Source organism: Sipha flava, unplaced genomic scaffold (assembly GCF_003268045.1).
Source record: "Sipha flava isolate LNK unplaced genomic scaffold, YSA_version1 71_pilon_pilon, whole genome shotgun sequence".
In the NCBI taxonomy this organism is placed as follows: Eukaryota; Metazoa; Arthropoda; class Insecta; order Hemiptera; family Aphididae; genus Sipha; species Sipha flava.
In genome coordinates this window covers 2,182,865-2,188,864 of record NW_020273611.1, presented here as the reverse complement: position 1 = coordinate 2,188,864, position 6,000 = coordinate 2,182,865, and the positions used below count along the sequence as shown (strand labels likewise).

The window sequence follows — 6,000 nt, the reverse complement described above, 5'->3', positions numbered from 1 at the left end:
CGTTAGATGACAAGCCGAATGGAGGAAAGATGGGGTGGTTAATCACCGTTTCAATAATGTTACGATCACGTATTATTACGATTATTACTGTTGTTATTGTTGCGGAAACGGACGGTTCGAATACGATCGCGCCATCTACACCGCCGTCGACTGGACGAACACGGAATCTCCGCGCCGGCAATAACGAAAACCGCCCTCGTGCAACGGGCGGCGTCATCGCGCCCGATCGATATCCGTCCGACGCGACGCCGCCGCTGCCGTTAAAAAATATTCGTTTTCGTTATCAGCGGCTGTAGGTAGTGTTCGGCGACCGTTGTCGTTCGTCCCACGTCTCGCGTCCGACGTGGTCGTCTCCGATATTCCGACCACGGAACAATAGAAAATACCGTCGTCGTCGCGATAAATAGTGATTCAGTCGCGCGACCGTTCTCACGACCATCTTCGACCGGATCGCGTCCGGGTGGTCGTCGTCTCGTACGACCAGTGTCGCGTGCGCGTATCGATCGGCGTGCGAAAACCGGACGGAAGTCGGCGGCCGGCGAAAGAAGAGGAAGAAATCGTACGTAATAAAAAATAATAATAGAACAAATAAACGACTAATTTTTTAGTACAATCCATTGTCTGGCCGCTGTAACCCGACGGTAACGCTGTTGTTGTTCGCGGCGACGGTCGAACACGCGTCCTACGACCAACGGGGCCGTCGCGTCGGCAAAATCGCTTTTCGTGCGCGTATCTGTTTCGCGAACGTTTTTCCTTTCGTACGGACCGAAACGCGATCGACGGCGAAACGTATGTACGAGAAACGTAACGTATCGGTCGTCCATCGGATCCCGTTCGAAAACATTGCTTCCCGCGATAAACATTGCATTCGAAACAAACGCTTTTTTTTTTATTTTTTAAACGCATCGCTTTCAAACACGTCGCACGTTCCGCCGTTTTTGTACACGCATTTTTTTCTTCTTCTTTTTTCACTTCGTCTCGTTCGGAAAGCTTTTTAGGTACACTTGTTCGTTCGAATCGTAATTACTTATGCGCACAAACGATTTCACTGCAACGGCATCGTCTATGGTTTCATTTTACTTGTTCGTGTACGATCGTCGTAGATTTGTATTGATCTCTTGATCCATTCGTTTTTAAGTGAATCGACACGTTGATACGATATTTTATGCGAATCGATTCATTGTTATTTGTTGATCCGATCATGTAGTACTAATTAAAAGTTATTACACATTTTATATTTTAAATTTTACCTAGAGCACAGGCAAAACTGCAAATAACGCCATCGATTGATTAAAAGAAATCCGCATATGTAAATCTATCTTTTTTTGTATTGTTCTTCTCATTCCGATTTGAATCGTTTCAAAATATCGATTCATTTCTATGAATAGCCCATCACTACCGACTACTGTTCCCATCGACGGGACTAATTATTACGGATTGTAGAACGATCTAAACAAATATGTGTTCAGTGTTGTACACCCGTACCTAGGGCGATTATTTTTTTTACCACTCAATAATTAATTTCACGTTTTAATCGATTATTTCGATTAATCGAAAATTAATATTCAAACCGAAAATTGATTTTTTTACGACTGATTAATCAATAACCGAATTTTTTAATACCTGAATAACCGATTGATCAATTTTTTTTTATTGACTGATTATCCGATTAATTGATTTTTTTAATAACTGATTAACCGATTAATCGAATTTTTTACAATGGATAAATTGATTCCTTAATTTCTACACAATTTTCAACAAGATTTGCAGGATGAAATGTTGATGTAGATGTCCAATTTTATAATATTATCCTTAATACATTCCGAATCATTGAACTCAGAAAATCATATTAGCATTTAGCACAGATTTAAAATAAAAGTATGTAATCAGGTAATCTAATATTATGTATATATTAATTAATCAGAAATTCGATTATTTCGATTATTTGATTAATCGAAAATTCAATTATTCAATTATTTGGCGATTAATCGAATCTAATAAAAACTGTAAAATAATCGTCGGGGAAAAAAATAATCGCAATAATCGAACAGCCCTACCCGTACCTGCGCCGAATTTTCTTATGATCACGTTATACTGCATTTTGCAGCGTTCTCACTTTATCGTACATTATTATTGCCCTTCATTATTAATAATTATAGTCGTTTGTTTCACCCGTTGGCACCTTAAGTATCCGCCGTCCGTAGTAAGTAATAACATTGATTATATATTACTATAATTAATATAATAACAATAATAAATACTAAATAGTAATATATAATCAATGGTAAGTTATTTTAAGTTGCTGCTTTTCATGAAATTGTATTAAGTATTGTTTTTTAGAATAATAACACTTAACGCACGATGATGGAGTTGAATTCGTATTATTATTATCGTAATGGTAGTAGTAGTACCTAATGACAGTTGTAATTATAGTATATTTATTAATCGTCCGTAAAACGCGTACAGCAACATTTTTGGTAAAAAAAATTTTTTTTAAGCATAAAATCGATTAATATTTTTATGTAACTGATTTATAAATTGAATAATAAATTTAATATATATATATATATTAGGGTGGTTCTTATATGCATAGATGGTATATTTTATTAAATATATTTTAGTCTGTATCCACTAGATTTTTTAAGTCACATCAGAAATAATGATATTTAATAATTATACTTATAATTTATCTGGGTTACACATATTTTTGAGGTTGTGATTAGGATATATTCTGTCATTACCTTAAACTGTCTGGAAGAAATTTAGAAAAATTAATATTAGCTTATATATTTACATGTAACAAAAACTATTTTTGTTCTTTGTTTTTCGTAATTTTACAGTTAAATTCTTCCATCAGCTTAACATGGCGTTCGGCGATATCTTTAAGACGGTTGAAAGTGGACCGTTTTTAAGGGGTTGAGTATAGGCAATATGTTATATTATAATGTATACTTGTCCAGTATTTACAACTCCTGTAACCACTTCTGTATTTATGCACACCGACGATAAATTATTACATTCAGTTGTTATGACTTCTAATTTGTTGCACATCATACACTTAAAAATAAATTCGGAATAAAAACCATTTTTTTTTCATTTATTAAAGTAAGATATTTAAACGAGCAGCCAAAAAGTGGGTGGTTGATTTTCTAAATCGAATCAAATAAATGATTTATATTAACAATACGTCTACAAATGAACTTAGTGAAAAGAAATTAGAAAATTATATTATATGATATGCAGTCTTGTGAAGTATTCGAATACAAGTATTTGAGTACTTGTATTTAAATATTTTTTGAAGTATTTATATGGTATTTTAAATACAATTTTTTATGTATTTTTTAAATATTTTGAATACTTTTCAATTGTGTTTTTACCAAATGTAAGTACTTGTATTAAAATATCATTAAGTCCATTTTATTAATTTTAATTTATTATTTATCAAAAAAAATTGAGATCAATAAAAATAATATTGTTTTCGTTGAAAACTAATATTATGTTTTTGTATAGTAAAAGTAGGTAATAACAATGTTACCACATTAAATACCACATTACATTTTATACAATTTCTTTATTGGAATTTTTTAAGAAAACTGAAAATGTAATAATTTCAAAATATTTCCATATAAGTTTTACTAGTATACTAAAAACTAGTAAGTTAATACCTACCACTTTTTATTTTATTTTTTTCATTAAAATTTAATCAATATTAGTTGAAATATATTGTTATCCATAAGTTTTGATTACAATTATTATAAAAAAAATTCAACATAAGTCAATTAAAAAAATTTTACGAGCGTCTAAATTTTCAATTTTTACGAGTCTAAATTCACATCCACATTACATTCTATGACCGAGGCCCACTTTATGTCCCTACTGTACGTCTGTGCAGCAGAGCGAATTTCCGATTTTTACTTTAGACCATCCAAAGCACCAACTAGATTCACTTTGTTACCAGAAACCACCCTGGGTTTTTAAAATTAAAGCACTTTTACTGCCTTAAAACATGACAGACACCCAAAAAAAAATACACATATATACTCAATAATATTTTATTAGCAGCTGTGTATCATTATTATTATTCTACTGCTATAATATTGGTATGTAATTGATTTCTTATCGCCCGTATAATAGTCACGACTAAGATTCTCGGAAATCCGTATAGCGTACCTACGCGCAGTACACGTCACTATATTTTGCGATTCAAAATGTTTCAACTCCTATGCAGCTATGAAAGTCCCAAAAAGCGGAAGAAAAATTCACTCAGTACCAAAAGCCCAATTTTAATTTTGAAAACATATTTAAATTCATAATTCTGTTTTCTAGGTTATATAGGATATGGATTTTCGATTTTTTCTAATGTTTAATTATTATAGTACCAAATTAATATTTTTTTTCCAAAATTCACTTTTACTTTAATATATTTTAATGATTCAATTATCTCTTTTCCTTTTATATACTCTTCATTTTCTATCCAGTATATTGAATCCAATGATAAAAAATTTGTCTGAATATCAAATATGTCAAACGATTTTATTGATTTGTATGTAAACCGATCGACCGGAAAATCTTGGAATATGAAATTAGAAATGTCTTCGATCTTCAGTGAATGGTTTTTTTAAATTCTATTTGTTCATAGTCCTCATACTAATTCATTAACATTTCAACTGCCTTTCTTTTTTTTATTCAATAATAATACGATTGTCGAAAGTAGAATATGTTACACACATATATATATATATATATATATATATATATATATATATGCAGATATGTATGTATGTATATACTGTTGTCCTAAGGAAGAATGTCTTTCCTTTATGTTGTTTAAAGTAAAATAAATTTTTTTTATTTAGTAGTTGTTGGTAGTTCTATTTTCATAAATATATTATTTTTTATAATAAATGACTGTACAATATATTTATTATTATAATAAAAGTTCTTGTACAATATACCTGATAAAAATGTTTATTTCATCAACATTTTTTTATTTTGATATTCATACACTGTAATTAATTTGAATTATTTACTTGACAAGAATGCCATAATTCAGGTTACGCAATATTCAGCATGTGTTTTTTTTCTTCACGTTCTAGTACTGAAGAAAATTCAAGAAAAACATGTGAAATAATACTCGATAACATTTCGTATTACCATTTTGGAAACAAAAGTATTGTAAATATTACGACTGCTTCATAACTTTCGCTGACTTTTCAAAAGTTTGATTACGAAAATTCGGATGAAAACTGCAATGGCGCTAGAATACACATTAACCGTTCGACTTATTTCATTAATTATACATGTATTAGTGTACATAGATATAAAAGCAATATTTATAAAAAACGGCTGGTAAATTACTTTCGTGAATAATTTTTTTTTTTTGCACGTTTTTATCATAATATTCGTTTTTATTAGTTCATAATGCAGGAAAACATTTGACCAAAAAATAACATTTTAATATTTATATTAATAAATTATGATGTTCTATATCGGCGAGCAGATGGATGTTATATATTATATATGTTATAGCGGATGTTGTATAGAATTATTCGATTTGAGTATGTAAAGTATGCAGTTTTTGTTTATACGATTTTTTTCGATTTCTTTTATTAGAAATTATTGAAGTATAATCTTCCCATTATGCGAGATATTTTCAATTATTCTCTTGTTGTTTAAACTAAGGTTGGTAATACACGTGTATAAAAAATTTTATACGTCCCACGTATAAAACGTATAAAATGACTAAAACGTATAATACGGTTTGTTTTTGAAATTCACTATTAAAAATTAAAAAAAAATTTCCTATTTCAGATATTAATTAAGGTTTTTAATTGTTAAACGTAGTAAAAATATGTTTGGTAGTAAAAACTATATATACATGTTATGTAAATAAATTATTAAAAATTATTTTTTTTGCAATTTTTGAATTCCCTTTTTTTATTTTTTCTAATATGTGCTCTATCTTAATAAGAAATAATAAAATATTTCTTCAGATACGGA

The 6,000-nt window shown here is 29.9% G+C and overlaps 1 protein-coding gene across 1 annotated transcript in view; it reads left to right on the top strand.

The window, feature by feature from the left end:
- Window positions 1-240: 240 nt before the first annotated feature.
- The window catches only part of LOC112692197, a 29,046-nt gene continuing 23,286 nt past the window's right edge, over window positions 241-6,000 (top strand). The window contains exon 1 of the mRNA XM_025566785.1: window positions 241-559. The gene's annotated coding sequence lies outside the window, so the exon portion shown is untranslated. The remainder of the gene's footprint in view (window positions 560-6,000) is intronic.